Below are 17,823 nucleotides of genomic sequence, written 5' to 3' on the forward strand. Positions count from 1 at the left end.
GGAACAGCTGCACACCAAATCCCACCACTAACAGAGATGGAAGAGCAAAGGCTTTCCCCTATGTGTCCTTTACACTTGCCCTCAATTTTATTTTTTGGCAAGTTTCAAGTTACATTTTTATTGATGTTCTACATAGGATTATCATATTTTGAGCTTCCTTCTATCTCTCGTCTGATATTCCCCATGTCCATTCATAATACTGATGAAGAGGAGTATGATGTCCACACGGGACTCCCAGGGCCCATTCATCTCAGGTGTTTGAACCCCTGAGAACAACATAAATTCACTGCTGGAACTATCCTACGGGCACTGAGGGAGTAGGTGGGGAATGTCAGCTCTACCTATAAGTACAGAGATGATCCACGCCAAGCGTGCCTTGGAGCGGCATCAAAGACTTTAGGAGGTGGGGGTGGGTTTGCGGAGCGCTTCGCTTTTCCTCTCTCCTTTCCACTAGTATTTCTCCATGTTGATCTGTATTATATAATGCACGTGAGAAAGTGGGTTTTATGGGTAGAAACTTCTGGTTTACAGATCAGTAATATGAAGACCACAGAGGTTAATCTAACACATGCAGAGGGTGCCAAAAAAAAGTATACACATTTTAAGAAAAGAAAACTGTATTAAAATTCTAATTCTCAATATATACCGATAACAAAAGATGAATACCAGTCACGTTTGACTTCTGCAATTACAAGAGGTGCTCAAAGTGGTTACCATCAGCATCCAGACACTTCTGATGACGGCGAACTACTGCTTGAACAACATTGACCAAAGTGTCCACTTGTATACATATTTTTTGGCATCGCCAGTGTTTGTCAAGCATCCACTATACACAAAACATCACTGCAGGCAGGTCTGCACACTGCACAAATATGGAGGAGGCAGTTCTTGTACACTACAACGTGAACGCTACCCTCGAGTTATGCAGTGAGGCAGCCCTAACTACAGGTGCCACATATATGATGAGTAAGAGAGTGTTCTTATCTTAGGCACTTACATTGTGTGTAAGAAAAGAATGGGGAAGATAGCAAAGATACACTGTGGTTGTTGTGTAAGACAGAATGAGATAAATATAAGAGGCATCAACTCCATATTATGGGAGTTTAAAGACAGAAAGTATAAAAAGAGGTGAGGTATCAGAAATGACTGTGCACAAAGCTGTTATTTAATATGGACCTTGACATAAAGCTAGACCTATGTGTGGAAGACTGTAGACGGGTAAACCTAAAATAATCTTTACTGAGTGTAGGTGATAGGTGAGTTCATTGCTCCTATTTCATTTAAATCTCATGTGAAGCAAGAAATTATCCCCATTTTACAGATAAGAATACTTTAAGAAAGAGGCTGAATTATTTGCCCAAAGCCTTACGGATAATAACTGGGGGCCACAAGATTCGAAATCAGATCCATTTGCTGTCAAAGTCTGTGATCTTACTAGTTTCATCCTGAAATAAGAGGGGTCAGACCTCAGGACCCAGGTCAGGAGTTTCCCCCAGAATGGAAGGAGGATTCCACAAACACAGACCTGATGCCCTTTCTTGCAGGATCCATTTATGAGCTCTAAATAGGACACTTATAAGAAGCAGGACAGATGAAAATGCCTGAGAGCAAGGAGCACTAGAAAACCTTTTTTTTTTTTTTTCCAAATTGTGGTGAAACGTACGTAACACAGAATTTACCATCTTAATTTTAAAATGTGCAATTCATAGGCATTAAATACAGTCAGTGTTGTGCAACCATCACCACTATCTAGTTCCAGAACTTTATTATCACCTCAAAAGAAAACCCTGAACCTAGTAGGCAATCACTCACCATCCCACCATCCCCTTCACCCCCCCGCCCCCACCCCGTCCTTCAGCCCTTGCAACCCCAAATCTGCTTTCTGTCTCTTTGGATTGGCCTACTGTAGATCTTTCATATCAATGGAATTATACAATATATGGCCTCTGTGTCTGTTTTCTTTCACTTAGTATAGTGTTTTCGAGGTTGGAAAACATTTTGAAAGGAGTATTTTTGTTGCTTCCAACAGTAATTTCGTCTTGTTGGGAGGTGGTAGCCGAGTCCTCCCGCGATGTCACTGCTTGCAGAACAGCGGCCCCTGGTGGACTCCAGGAGAAATTCGCTCACCCAACTGCAGATACTCTGCAGACAAGCATTTGGCAGTCACCCTCTGTTAGGGTCCGGAAATGAAGGTAAGAGTTTTCTTTGTAAAAGCCCCGGAGTTTTAAAAACTTAAATTAAATTTGCGCCTCCTACAGAAGCTTTACTAAAACAAGACTGCAGGGGGAAATGACGTGTCAAACTGGTGTTAGTAATTTTTAGTAATCATACTCTGTACTAAGAGGAATCTGTAGGGTCCAGATAAGTATATGGGGCCATTTATGTTGCTTGTGATTAGTCCAGCAGGATTTGATGTCCTTGTAGGTTAGCTCCAATGAAATAACAAGTGCATTTGGAGAAATCCATGCTTAAAGTTATGTTAAATACCCATTAATTAAACTTAAACACAATTGTGCAATTGCTTTGGTTATTAGTAGCAGTCAAGAGTTGAAGCCCTGAAAATTGCCCCATCAAAATTCAAGCCTATGACAAATGAGATAATAAAGAAGATGCATGGTTTTATATTAATAAGACTATATTGGACTTTGTCCTCCCCAAGCAAGACAGGCTAGTTGTTAAATAGATCTCTGGCCAAATATTTTTTCCCATTATTTGGCTGCTCCATGCCTTCAGCTCTAGAATGTTCCTAGGCACATTTCTTCACTTGACATACTAGAATGGACCCAAGGCAATAGGAGAGAGGCATCTAAATAATTTTGTCAGGAGTAGGTAGGAAGCTGATAGTCATTAATTTAAATAAGAGCCTCCTTGTATGTGTTACCATTGCTCCCTGAACTTCTGTCAGCAATTAGTGAATTGGTGATTATTCTATTATTTTATGTCTGTTCTTCCTCCCTGAGGAGATCTCTCTCTCTCTCTCTCTCTCTCTCTCTCTCTCTCTCTCTTTCTCTCTCTCTCTCTCTCTCTCTCTCTCTCTCTCTCTCACCTATCATCTTTCCCAAAGCCTGGAAAAGGGCTGAGCACGTAGTAGGTGCTCAGTAAATATGTTTGGATGATTGTCTAGATGAAAAGGATTTTGAAGACATGATTTCTAGTTCTGACTTTGTGGCTGTGTTGTGACCTATCTCACTAAGTACTCGTGATGCTCAGATGGATAATATGCTCTAAAATAGTACTTCAAATTAGTAAATTTCCACAATGTGACTTATGAAAGCCAGTGGTAATAATTAGCCTTCCGCAGTCTTTGGTTTGGTTCCGTTTTTGATTGAATACCTGTTACTTGCAAGACAGAGGTGTGGACATTGCCCAGGAGTCCTAGAAAAGTTAGGCACAGCCTCTGTTCTAAAAGAAATTTATAAGACTTGATAAAAGGAGATGAGAATAAGACAAATATGAAAACAATCATATCAGGAGAGCTATTCAAACTACTTAACTATTGGTGTGCCATAGGCAACTAACAAAGAGAACAGACGTTGGCTGGATATCAGAGCATTGAGGATCAATTCCAAGTAGAAGCGAATGACCTTGACAATTATGTCTTCACCAGTGAAAAGAGAATAAGGAACAAAGTGATATGGCTAATCAAACTTGCCCGCTGAAGTACTGACACACATAACAGCAGATAGGAGTTTTTAAAAACTGTGCATTTTTCTGGGCCTGTGTGGCCCCAAATGACCTGCTATGATTTTGAAATGACTTTGAAGTCCTGGGCTTTATCCCAAGCATGATGTACATTTGGCGTTTTGTATCATAATGGACCCCATGATTTGTGTCATCATATAAAAATACCCCGCACACCGGCTCAAATAGGAACGTAACTGATGTTCCAGGCAGCTTGGCTGGGTTTATGTAGGTGTCCTTGGAGTGGGGCACACTGCAGAGGGTGTACCCCTGTTGAGAAGCTGGGAGAAGCATGGAGGAAATCTTGCAGTTTGTTCCAAAGGCTCTATGTCCATTTGAGATCTATACACTGTGTGAAGAGCAGCACATCTTCATCTTATTTTATTTATTCCAAACCTTGAAGACTTGGAATTCCGTCATTCACTGTGGAATTTTGGAATAAAAGTCTCAGTTTTCCTGTTTCTAGACTAGTTTGACTCCATTTTCTATGGCAACTACATATTAAATATCTCATACATACATACCGTGCTGTAGTAAAACATAACACAACTTCACTGAGTATGAATGTTTCAATAACCCCATGACCCCCATGGATGAAGAAATAAAGAATCAAAGAGGCTGCCTTGGTCTAGTTGTGCCAGTCGGTACATGGCAGAGTCAGACCATCAGTTGATCCAAGGACTTGGTATTTGAATCCAGTGCTGTTCCCACCATACATTTAGTTTCTCTTCAAACCCAAATTGCCAATATAAACCTTTATTTTAAAAGTTGTTCTTATGTAAAAAAGAAGATTGTTTAACCATGACTCTTGTAAATAATGATGCCCTCCTAAGCTTCTTAAACTCCCTGGATGCTTTTCTGCCCAGGAAATCATTGTAAGGGCAAGGAGGGTCAGAAGTTTGATTGGCACTCTGCTGTCCCCGCTCCAATCAGACCGTGACACTCCATGAGGTCTCACAGTCACCTGGATCAAAACTTTGGAATCATCTTTCCCCCTTCCTTCCTATTAGTACCTTCTCTCCACCAAGTTGCAATACTCATCAGGTGAATGATTAACGGCCATTGAACTCTGAAAGAATTAGTATCAAGGTTTCACTTAGGACTAGTCTTGGGGCTTCTTTTACTTCCCTGCCCACACTGTCTGACCCCTTGCCTGGTTTGTCTGAGTCAGACCACAGCGAATTGGGATTTCAATGCAGGAATGTGATGATAAGAGAAGAGTTCTGTTTTCAGTTTTTTTGACTTCCAAATGATGTTCTTGAGAATCAAAAAACAAAGCCCCCAGGCAGGTGGGATTTGCTGTTTAGGCAGTCATACAGATTAGGAAGAAAGCTAAATGAGAGAGTTTCAGGGCAAAGACCACAGGGATTAGTTGGGGAGGCACCTGGGAGGCTATTTTAGGGAAGTGGGTGGGAAGCTGGGAAGGTAGCAAATGCTAAGGAGCCTCTGGGAGCTGATCCCGCACCTGCCACACACCCAGCCAGCTGCATTCCTCACAGCTCCTGGAGGAGGGTGGTCCATCCAGGCACTTCACCTCCTCCATGGATTAACCCATGGGGTTCCCATCCTAACTACCTTGCATGTTAACCCCTCCCCCCCCAATACAGATGAAGGGGTGGGTGGGAGATTCTTAAAGAGTCAAGTAAACAGGAGACCTGAGGACAGATGGACAGAAAGTGAGTCTTATCCAGTCCTGAGGAATCTAGGTGAGAGCAGGGTGGTCGTTTGTGCTTTGCCCTTTCTTGGAACACAGTAGGGTTGAAACGGGATTTCTTCACTGTAGCTGCTTTCTGGGAACACAGGGTTCAGATAAAGTTCAAGGTTGGCAAGGGAAAACTGTAAAGCAAAGATGTGTATGTTGCTGTTTCCCACCTCTACAGTAAGAGGCTTCTTTTCACATGGCTGGCATCCTATCTTGTTCCCTGCTAGTTGTCAACTAATTCCTAATAAAGTGTGAAATATTAAGGTTCTGATCTGCATAAAAATGGTGTTTGTGGTGTTGTGTTTGGACTATGTATGACTTTTAATCTGTAAAAATAAGCTTCTGACAGATGACAGTTCACCTGGACTATTACATGGAAACCTCTGCCACAAAGGGAAGAAACGTGCACTTTCTTTACACACCCAGATCTGCTCTGATAGGACTCCTGTGACGGTAGCCCCCTCCGTGAACGCTCCCCTAGCTTCTTCTACGTCAGAGTTGCTCACCCTCTTGATAATAGGGGCGGGTTTATGCCTTGTGCTGGGTGCTGTCCTGTGCACGGCAGTATGTTCAGCGGCCTCCTTGGCCTCTGCCCTCTACTTGCCAGTGGCATCTCCGTCCCATCCTCACCCGTGCAGCTGTGACGTTTGCAATATATGCAGACATTGCCATCTGTCTACTGGGGAGCCACATCGTCCCTAATTGGGAACTGCTGATTTAAGAGTTTATGTTTTAGACACAAAATGTCAGGATTTGAGTAGAAATGGAGAATATAAGCCGTACTTTGAGATGGAGTTTTAGATTGATAAGGTAGCAACACAAAGCAGCATGGGAGGCCAGGGAAGTAGACAGAACAGCAAAGCATCACTCGTACCAAGTGTTAAAGATCCCAAAGTAGGAGTGAGGGAAAGACAAGTGCCTGATGAGGAAAGACTTGGGAGTTTCCAATCAAACAAAATTTAAAAAAAAATATGTGTTCAGGAGACCAAAAGTCCACCCAAAGGACATAGGGTATAGTCACTGAATTTTTATTCTGTTATTGTTCTATTTAATGGTTTCCTATGAAGATATATTTTGGGGCTTCATTCCATTTATATTAATAAATGATACTTTATATTTTAAGGGGCATGTATTCCTCCATGCTCTGTTTACTTTGTTTTTTGAAGATCTAATTGGCTTTATTAAGTGATTCATGAACTGGGTAGCATCCCCTCTAGCAACTAGAACGGGCCTCTGTTTAGTTTTTAATATTTTGAATTAAGAGAACTGTGATTACTTGGTCTAAGACTCAGTGGTGTCATCTTGTGTTTCAAACCTCAAACTGCAGGTGAAAGGATCATGAGAAAGTTCTTTGGGAGCCTAACAGGCTGTTTTACTCCTTTCACAGGTAAAAACAAACGAACAAACAAACAAACAAAAAACATGACAAGGTGGTATTGATAACAGCTTAACATCCAACTGTTCTCAATGGTATTTCTGCCTTAACAGTATTTTCACTAGTTTTAAGTCTCTTAAAAACAGGGACCATATCTCATTTGTCTTTGTACCACTAGCACAGTCCTTGGAACACAGTAGATGCTTAGTAAATATCCACTGAATAAATGGATGAGTACACACAGTTTGAGATTCTCAGAAATGGGACCCCATGTAGGATTTCATGCATAGACAAGCATGTTGTGGTGGGCAGTGGGGACAAGAGAAAAAGCATCAGAATATTTAAGTAGTTTCTGTGCCCGTTGCGAAATGATCTTTATCGAATAGACATATGTAATAAGGTAGGGCTGACGTTTTGCCGTGGTCTGCAACACTTGCCATTATCTCTACAAAGAACATTACCGAGGACCGTGCATGTTTTCCAATGCACTCTCACCTCCCAGCCACAGCTCCAGTCATATCCAGAGGACCTCATCCTCATTCTGCAACTGAGATGTCTGAGTCCTACCGCTGCATCTGTGCATAAACATTGCCACCTTCCCTGGTAGGAACTAGAGAGTTTAAGATTTCTTGTTCACTCCTGAATTTGCATGTCGAAACGAAGATGTAGAAATACCCATTATAGACATTCTCCTGTATTTCACAATGTGTTGAGTGCCATGAGATTTATAGCTTGAGAATGCAATGCACACAGATTTGTAAAATTTCGTGGAGATTTGCCAGAGTGGAAGGAAAAGAGTCAGTGACATTCCTCTGCTTTTAAGTATTTATTTTACAGATTTGTCAAATGATAATAATATTCATTCTTCCCCCCCCCCCCACTTATTACTTCTATAAATATGTCCTATTGAGTGCTTATTCTGAGTGGAGAACTGTGCTAGGACCCTTTAAAGACCTAAAAGTGAGGAAGGCAGAGTCTCTTTCCTCCAACGGTTTAATCCCGTTAGGAAGACTTACTCGTAGAAGAAAGAAGGCACACCTCCCTTTCTATTTATTAAAAACAAAAAAGTAATAAAAGGAAAGAGTGTAAGAGTTATGTAAAAATGCAACTGGTGCAACTTTATAAGCCCTCCGTTATATTCTGTGATTATGGTTCCACGCTGAATATGCTTATTTGGTGTAAAAAAGTGAGAATTGAGGAGAGTAAATCCTCATTGTACATCCTGTTCTTCATCATTTTGTTAATTAGCTGCTGGGTATCAATAAGTCCTAATGGGTGTGCCATTAAATGTGCCTTAACCTGATAGTTAATATTCTTACTATCGGTTTGTTGAGGGAGGAAGGTGGAAGAGAGAAATGCTTTTATTTCTCTGCAAAGGAGAGATTTTGGCTATGTTTCAGATAACCAACACATAACTATTGGAAATATCCAGAAGACTTGGGTTGAGGGGGTGGGAGAAGGAGGGAGGGAGAGAGAGAGAGAGGAAAGCTCTGTGGGGAAGAAATACTCTCATGTACTTGATTACAGTACAGGCATCCCTCGCTTTATTGTGCACCCCCCCCAGATGTTGTGTTTTTTACAAATTGAGTGTAAGACCCTCCACCAAAAAAAAAGACTGTGACTCGCTTTATCGCAGTGGTTTGGAACTGAACCCACAATATCTCCAAGGTGTGCTTGTACTTGGTGGAGGCTCAATCAACACATATGATTTAACAGTATGTTGAAGTAGGAAGGCAGGTGTGGCTATTCTCCTTTTATAAAGGAGGAAACTTAGGCTTAGAGATAATATTTGACTTGTCCAAGGCATAAATGTGATAAGTACGGAAGTCAAGATTTGGAAATGAAAAATCTTATGATTCCAGATTTGATGTTTTTCTCCATTCTACCAGGGTCTACCCTGCAGTTGGAAGTCACTAGACAGTGGAAAAGAGGGGGAATGCTATTTATTGTTCTATGTTTACATTCCTCATACACTCACCCATTCTTTCAGCAGGTACTCATTGTGTGTTTAACGCACAAAGGGCCATACAATGCACACACATCCCACTTTGAGGATGGAAGTGAGGCAAAGGGAGTAAAAATTGTCCCTGTTCTAAAGGAACCCCGGAAGGCTCCCCTAGAGCCACCCTCTTGCCCTTAACATTGTCGTTCCAACTGCCTGGTTCTCCATTCCATGGTGTTCCACACTTCCAAAACTCTTGGTCGAAACCTAGACATTTTCTTTACTCTTTCTTTCTGCACCAAAGTGGTCATTAGATATTTCTCCGTGTTTCTTTACTTTTCTAATGCAGAGAGTGCAGGTCTTCATGACAACATGTTTTAATTTCTTAATAATCTCCTGAGTAACTGCTCCTAATCCAATGTATGTGGCATGAAGCTCCTGGAGCCATATTTTATGAACATATTTAATAATCTTCCGTTGCCCTAGGAATATACAATGTCTCTTTTTACATATCCCATCTGTATTAGTCAGGGTTCTCCAGAGAAATAGAACCTATAGGATATATACAGAAAGGAGATTTATTATGAGAATTGACTCACCTGGTCATGGAGCCTGAGAAATCCCACGATCTGCCATCTGCAAGCTGGAGAGCAGTGGTGTAAGTTAGTCCAAGAATGAAGACCTAAGAAATAGGAGGATGGACATTCTAGCTCAATAAGGGAGAACAACACACCCTTCTTCTATCTTTCTGCTGTTTTGGGGACCTCAATAGATTGGATGGTGCCCACCCCCAACTGGTGCAGGTGGACCAGTGGGGTGCCCACCCCACTGGTGCAGGTGGATCTTTTATATTGGGTGTACTGAGTAATGCTAATCTCTTCCAGAAACACGCTCACAGACATATCCAGAAATAACGTTTTACCAGCTCTCTGGACATCTCTTAGCCCAGTCAAGTTGACAAAATTCACCATTACACTATCTTATTCTAACTAGCCAAGCCAAGACGGACTCTACATTTTCCAGCTGCCTCTCTTTCCTTCTAAGGTCATATTCCAGTGTAATTCCTCCAGATTAGACTCCACCATTCACTACACACACACACACACACACACACACACACACACACACAAGTCACATTTATTATTCCTCTCTTGGAATCCTTCCTGGAAAAATGAAAAAAAACAAACAAACGTATTATTAATACCAATCGCAAAGGATTCTTTTAAGGATTAAATAATGTAAAATGCTCTTCGTGGTACAGAATAAGCTTTAAGAAGTAAGTAAACCATTAATTCATTCTCCTTCATACACTAAAACTTAGTCCCCATTTACCACTCTTTTGCTTTGGCTAAAGTCCTCAGAACTTAAATTTTCATTTATACAATATTATCTTTGTTACATTTCTTAGGTTTCCTTGTTTGTTGTACTTAAGTAGATTGTAAATGGCGTTAGATTAAGGCTCATATTTTGTGTGTGTGTGTGTGTGTGTGTGTGTGTGTGTGTGTACGTGCATGTGTTTACTTTATGGCACCTATTATAGTGTGTGCATACTATAGAATTAAATGAATATCTGTTACGACTTGCATATAGAAGAAACAATAATTTTGAATAAATGTATAAAGTAGATCACAGAGATTAGTCACCTGTTGTTTATTCTTTAGACTGCAAAGCTGCCTCTGAGGGCCTCTTGACAACCAATTGCTCCTTTTCCATCTACTGTTCTTGATTCCTACCTCTCCTTCAATCCCCATATCCAGTCAATCATTACATTGTATCCGTTCCACTTTCCTTTTCAGTCTTGAGTCTATATAGCCATACCAATTTTCCTGGACTCCCCTGGATGTATCATGCTTTCTGTTGCTTTTGCTCATTATACATCTGATCCCTCTGCCTGGAAAGCATTTCTCCTTGATGACTTCTTCTTTACTTTGATTTTAGGTCAGATATTGCCTCTGTGAGGAAATCTTCCCTGACGAGTGTCCCCACTACCTGCCACGTGCCCATAAGTTCCTCTTGTGTGTTCCCATAACACACCGTTTTTCATTATACTTATCACTCTGCATTGTCATTATGATCTCCTTGAAGACAAAGAGTTACTTGAGGGTAGGGAGTATCTCTTTTCTCCCATTACAAGTATATTCATATATCCTAGCAAAGCAGGTGAAACACAGTAGGTGCTCAATAAACATTTATGGACTGAAGAATAAATGAGCCAGAATATAACCTTGTCTTCTAATGTATTAGTACTCTTTAGTAGAAGCAACTCAAAACTTAACCCAAAGTACTAGCTTAAGCAAAAAAAAAAAAAAAAAAAAAAAAACTCAGTATCTCACTTAACTGAAAAATCCAGGGGCAGCGCTAGTTTAGTAAGCACTCAGATGTTGTCCTGGGACATAACTTCTCTTCAGGAGGAATAAAGGGGAGACAGGTGGGGTGATGGAGTAATATCTTAGGCTGGCTGCCCAAGAAGCAGAAACTGAGACAGGGATTCTTGTGCAAGCAATTTATTGAGGAAGCGCTCTCAGGAGAAGGGGACTGAGGAAAGCAGGATAGGGCAGCAGGAAAACCTAAGCAAGGATGTGGTCTCAGGTGGAGACCAGCTACAGCCTAATCCTACGGGGAGCCCCTGCACATGAATTGGCAGCACCAAGTTGGTTCCACCTTAGGCAAGGGGGATTACCTTTTGTATCCCAGTGTTAGTTAATTAGTTACTAGTTGTAGGCTGCCTCTGGAGGTAGGGCAGGGTGCTGTAGGGTGCTACACGTCTATCAGAGTGGCTCCTGTTTGGTCCAGGACACCTTTCCTGAGAAAGGGAGCTGAGCACTGTTAGCAACTAGGAGATGGGGACATTGGCTTAGTTAAAGAGGTCTGGACAATAGTGCCCAGGAAAAGGGAAATGAAGGTTCAACTCCTCTGGAATGTATGGATGAAGGTGAATCTACAAAGAACAATCTGAGGCTTGGTACCCAAAGAAGGGGAGGCAAGTGCTGGATGGCCAAAAAGCAACTTGGGTACTACATCCTGGGAGCAAGAGTCTTCTCTGTTGGTTAGAGATGGCACGGTGCCTGGCCCTCTGGCCCCTCATTATCTGCATGGCCCTAAAAGGACATGTTGATAGCTTTAGAAAAGGCTTGGAGTTTATCTGCATAAATTGGTTAATTTTGTTCTGATAGTTCCCTGTATTGTCATTTTATTTGTTTAACCCCTTGAGTGGCTGAGTATTCAGTGACAATGGACAGGGTAGGAAAAAAAGGTGCATTTTGTAAAAGGGCAGTGAGGTGAGGGAAACAAGAGTACATTCTCTGATAGAGAAAACTTCCCACTTTTAGTTTGTCACTTTTTGGATAAGGAGAAATAAAGAAAAATTTACTCCTAAATCCTATAAGCAAACAATCTGAGGCCTTGTGGTCTTCATATCATCAGCTGGAGGATCTGGAAAGAAAGCTTTAAAAATCAACAAGAATGCTTTCTGTTGAGAAACAATATTAAGTTTCTATTTTACACAGGAGCCTAAAGAACTTTATAGCATTTGACCTACCTAAGATATGGCATCGGATCTTTTTCTTTTCCATCCTTTGGTTTTCTTTAATTAGCTTTCGGTAGTAGACCTTAACATAGTTGGCAGATGGAACATTCACACACCGAATCATTTACTTTCACAGTCCCTTAACTTCCTTCAAGCATCGTGGTAGATTTAAACAATCATGCATTTGAGAGGTTGCTCTGTTCAGATTTCAACTTGAACATATGTCTGTTATAGTTTCTGAACTTGAGTTCATGTCTTCATGGGACAACTATGAGAAAATCCATTTAACTGGGGTCCTGTCTGAGTTTGATTATTAAGGATAATGAGCATAACTACTTATTAGTCTAAGTAAGTCCCTCTGCCATGGAAACATCTGTCACGTGAAAGCGCTAAGGCTATGGACTTCGCTGGCAAGTATGGTATATGATTCTGCTTCAGTGACGAAATTTAATCTTACCACCAATAAAATAGCCCGCAATTGCGTAAAAAACATCCAACCAAAAAGAAGTGTGAACTTGACTTTAAATAAATGCTGGTAGAATTTGTTCCTTATTCATGAACATTAATCCTAATTTGAACTGTAACCTGATGTGGTCTATTAAAATGTTCTGATTCGGGCGTGTGTGTGTGTGTGTGTGTGTGTGTGTGTGTATGTGTGTGTGTGTGTGTGTGTGTGTGTGTATGTGTGTATGTGTGTGTGTGTGGTGTGTGTGTGTGTGTATGTATATGTTCTACCCATCCCTAAACTGTAATCACTCTTCAAATAGTAATTTAAAGCCCCTTTTCATGCTGTAGGTGTGATTGTTGAGAGACTTTGGAATGAGGCCCAGTGGGTGGAATCCTGAGTGTGCACGAACACTCTGATACTTTTACAACAGTTCCTGGTTGCAGAGATCGCTGCTGCTGGCTGTGTACATCTCCCTCACACACCGGGGCATGACATAATGCTGGCTTTCTCAAAGTTCAGTTTTGGACTGTCTTCACAGTTTTTACCATATCAGTGTATCGCCTGTGCAATTTTTAATGAAAAAAACTCCCTTACATTAACACATGCTTTTACAAAGTACTCTAGCCTCCTCGTGAGTAATAATTTACATGTCTCAGAGATTTGATGGGCCAGTTGTATGCCTTATTTCATTAGATCTATGATGCACGTTTTCCCACATTGTCAACATCTCTGAAGTCCTGATGTGTCTGACAAAGGATGCCAGTGACCCTCCTTGCCCTTGCAGTTGACTAGGCAGTAGTCAGGACATAGCTGTCTTGCCTGACACCTTCTGGTGAGAAGAAGAAGGCACCAGATTAAAAAAAAAAAAAAATGAATGGATGTCATGTATAGCATGGGTGAAAATCTTGAAGTGAATGGGGGAGCACCCTGGAAAAAATGCAGCTTCGCCAATGCTATCCATGGCATAGACTGTGATAGATGACAATTCATGGACATTATTGACCTTGAATTTAAAAATGATTCAGAAGAATTGAACACTTGATTGTAAAGAATTTTTTTCTTCATCTCATAACTTATTTAATCTTTGCAGTGACCCTGGAAAACATGGTTTTCCTTTTTTTTTCTTTGAATTAAAGTTTATTGGGACGACAATTGTTAGTAAAGTTACATAGATTTCAGGTGTACAATTCTGTAATACATTATCTATACCTCATATTGTGTGTTCACCACCCAGAATCAATTCTCTTTCTATCACCATATATTAGACCCCATTGATAGTAAAGAAATTTAAGGAACATTTTAGCTAATTAAATTTGTTTATATCTTCCTTTTTATGTATGCCCAAGTGTAATTTATTTTTAAATGTTATGTCCAAAGAAGCCTATTTTTCTTTCAGTAAAAATAAAATAAAAATGTTAAGTGATAAGAAAACATTGGGTCATAGCCATGTTCTTTTTTGCTTAGCAGTGCATAAAATACTGGTGTACATTACAATTGAAAGTGTCTTGAATTTGATGAGATATTGTATTACCTTTAATACACATTAAAATAAAGCAAAAGAATCCATCCATAGAAAACCTAAAACCTTCTCAAGTATCGGCAATATTGCGTGTGCTGTGTTGGGGTAACATTAGGATAGTGATTAAGTGGAGTCAGTTGCGGGTTGGAATATGGCCTGACTTACTTACTAGTAGTGTAATTTGGGGAAGTTCTCACTTGGTAAGTCCTAGTTGCTTTATCTTTTAAATGGGTGTCTTGAATGAATACCCCCAGAAGCAGACCCTGAGACAAAAATGGGAGAGTAAACAGGATCCTAGGAAGCAAGGGTAGTGGGAAAGTGAGACAAGGAGAAAAAGGAAGCCAAGAGAGGTGTGTCTGTGAGCAGGTTACCCCTGTGGGCCACTGAGATTAGATCCCAGTGTGAGCTGATCATGGCATGTACAGAACATGCCTCAGAGTTAACCTATCCATAGGGCGAGGAAACTATCTATTCATCACATTCTTATTTATCACATATTTGATACTTGATAAATATTTATTTATCAAGTACTGTTCTGTATTATTAAGGGTTACTCCTAGGGATGTGACCTCTGTAGCAGTTCTGGTCTGCCCCATGCACCTGTCTTTCTCCTGAGGCAGAGAAGTGCTGGCGCTTGCAGGTCGAAGACGTTGACACGTGACAAAGGTGAGTGCTAAGGGAATGCAGACAGGGAAGTCGTCAACACCATTTCCTCCCATGGGAATAAAACGAGGTTAGACAATTAAGTTCACAAACTTGTTGCAACGATGTTGCTAACCCTTTCTTGATATCAGAGGGATTGTTCATTATGAATTTGTACCAACCAGACAAACAGTTAACCAAGTTTGCTATTTGGAAGTCAGGAAAATGCTGCGTGAAAAAGTTAGATGATCTAAACTTTTCACCACAATTCATGCCTCATGCGTCACAACAATGTACCAGCTCACATAAGGGAGTTTTTAGCCAGTAAACAATTAACTGTATTGGAACACCCTCCCTACTCATCTGATCTGGCACCCAATGACTTTCTTTACCCAAAGATAAAGGAAATATTGAAAGGAAGACATTTTGATGGCATTCAGGACATCAAGGGTAATACGACAACTCTGATGGCCATTCCAGAAAGAGTTCCAAAATTGCTTTGAAGTACTTCCCAAGGGGAGTACTTCGAAGGTGACCATAATGATATTCAGCAATGAGGTGTGTAGGACTTTTACTAGGATTAGTTCGTGAACTTAATTGTCCGACCTTGTACATTACCTCATTTTAATATTAAATGTGATCAGACATACAAGCACTTGCAGATAGTAAATTTTAACAAATATTGGCTAACTTATTATTACATATCATCTTCACCTTGGACTGTCATCTGTCTCCCCAGTGTGTTGGACTGCAGTTCAGTGTTCTGTAACAATCTCACATGATGTGAGGTTTGGCTTTTGCATGTCCTGAAACTATTCCTTCCCTGCCTCTTAGTTAGTCTGTCTTCACTACAACCGGCCACTCAGCAAAACTGTAAGAAATATGTTTTTCTTTTTGTATTTGAGTGTGATACTGCTGCCTCTCCATAGTATGTTATTTTAGAGATTTGTCCTCTTTTGCTGTTTGTTCACTTGGTTCCACTCACTCTTGACAAATACTTTGTGTACAACTTGTTTTAAAAGTAACTATATTTTTTATTCACCAATTACATAAAAATTACGTGCTTATAAAGGATCAAAGAATTACTTCTAATCTTACCATTGAGATAACCACTTCTGACCTTTAGTAGTTATTTTTCTTCAGGTCTTTATATATTTAAGTGGGCATTCATCTACCTTGTACCCAATACTGACATCTTTCCTTTCCCTTCCTAACTGCACCCAAATGTTTGAGGGTGTAAACACTCCCCTCATTCCCGTCCCATGACAACTGTGTAGAGTAGCCATACGGATTGGTACAACAAACCTAGTCCACCTCCAGGAATGGATTTTAGTTGGCCTAAATCTTTCAGAAAATGCCTCCTACTTGATAGATTTTTTGGTTCAAGGATGCGCATAACCTGATGGGCATTCGCCCAGACCTAAGCCAATCAGTGTATACTATTCCTCTCATACAGAAGCAGTCATATCTCAATTTAAAGGAATAGCCTTTGTTTGATGATTGGGAGGAGACACCATCTCCCTTCTACTGGGCCAGAATGAGAAAGTTTATAGCCTTAATTACTGCTGACAGCGTTTTATGCTATAAATCCGAGAGGCTTGAACCTTACCTGTCATTGTGGATGAGAAAGTAGAGAGAAGTAAAGAAAGAATCAGTTGAATCTATATTAACTACCAGCTAACGCTAGAGACTCCTGGAGGGTTAGGGTGAGGATAAATCAGGTCTCTCTTGCATGTGTTTTCTTCCATATACAGGGAGGTGCCAAGGATGTTTCCTTGAAGTTCCTCATGAAAGATCAGAGTTCACAGAGATAGATAATACAAATAATTATTTTTCCATAGGCTGAGAGATGGTCTATGGTGAGTGTCAAGTATTTTAGGAAGTCACATGGCCCTAATGATACCTTTGCGAAATACCTTCCATCTTGTCTCTGCTATAGTGAAGATGTATCAGGACGTTTGCATTTCAGGGGACGAGGAAGTGAAAGCGAGTCTTGACATTCTCTTTTTAAAATAATTTTTTATTTTTCAATTATAGTTGACATACAATATTATATTAATTTCAAGGGTACAAAATAGTGATTAGACATTTACATAACTTATGAAGTGACCTCCCTGATAAATCTAGTACCCATCTGACACCATGCATAGTTATTACAATATTATTGACCGTATTCCCTATGCTATGCTTTAAATCCCCATGACTATTTCGTAATTGCCAATTTGTACTTCTTAATTTCTTCACTTTTTACACCCATTACCCCATCCCCACGCTCCATCTGGAAACCATCAAAATGTTCTCTGTACGCATATCTATGAGTTTGTTTTTGTTTTGTTTGTTCATTTATTTTGTTCTAAATATAAGTGAACTCATATGGCATTTGTCTTTCTCAGTCTGGCTTATTTCACTCAGCATAATACCCTGTAGATCCATCCATGTTGTTGCAGATGGCAAGATTTCATTCTTTTTTATGGCTGAGTAATATTCCGTTGTATATCCATTCATCTATTGATGTACACTTAGGTTGCTTCCATATCTTGGCTATTGTAAATAATGATGCAATGAACATATAGATGCATATGTCTTTTCAAATTAGTGTTTTGGTATTCTTTGGATAAATACCCAGTGGAATTACTGGGTCCTTTGTCTCTTGTTTTAAAGTCTATTTTGTGTGGTATAAGTATTTCTACTCCAGAGTTTTAAAAAAATTTCCATTTGCATAAAATATCTTTTTCCATCCCTTTACTTTCAGTCTATGTATATCTTTCAGAGGTGAGTTTCTTGTAGGCAACACATATAAGGGTCTTGTTTTCTTCTCCATTCAGCCACCTGATGTCTTTTAATTGGAATATTTAATCCATTTACTTTTAAAGTACTTATTGATAGCTAAGTAGTTATTGCCATTTTATTATTCATATTTTTGATCTGTTTTTCTTCTCCTTCTTAAAGAAGTCCCTCTAACATTTCTTGGAATATTGGTTTGGTGGT

The sequence above is a fragment of the Rhinolophus ferrumequinum genome, chromosome 14 (genome assembly GCF_004115265.2).
Source record: "Rhinolophus ferrumequinum isolate MPI-CBG mRhiFer1 chromosome 14, mRhiFer1_v1.p, whole genome shotgun sequence".
Lineage (NCBI taxonomy): Eukaryota > Metazoa > Chordata > Mammalia > Chiroptera > Rhinolophidae > Rhinolophus > Rhinolophus ferrumequinum.